Raw genomic sequence first — 218 nt, 5'->3', positions numbered from 1 at the left:
TAGGAGCAATAAAAGCTTAGCAAGCCCCCGTATAGTGATCCCTTAGAAAGCCCGGGCCTGTGTTTTGACCGGCAACATCTCAGGTCGAGGCAGACAGTGACAACATCCCAGCCCCGAGTCCGCATATTTTGAAATTTCCGCCCTCGCTGCTGCCAAACGAGGCTGATTTCTGGCCCATTGACCTCGGAAGGGAGGAAGGAGTAAGTGGCGGTCGCGTT

At 54.6% G+C, this 218-nt stretch overlaps 1 protein-coding gene across 1 annotated transcript in view; it reads left to right on the top strand.

The window, feature by feature from the left end:
• Positions 1–9: 9 nt before the first annotated feature.
• Positions 10–218, top strand: part of LOC119590900 (enhancer of mRNA-decapping protein 4-like) — a gene marked incomplete in the record, with an annotated part of 21,972 nt that continues 21,763 nt past the window's right edge. Inside the window, 1 exon segment of the mRNA XM_037939636.1 lies at positions 10–200.

Source organism: Penaeus monodon, chromosome 28, assembly GCF_015228065.2.
Source record: "Penaeus monodon isolate SGIC_2016 chromosome 28, NSTDA_Pmon_1, whole genome shotgun sequence".
NCBI lineage: Eukaryota > Metazoa > Arthropoda > Malacostraca > Decapoda > Penaeidae > Penaeus > Penaeus monodon.
This window is presented reverse-complemented; position numbering and strand designations above follow the sequence as displayed.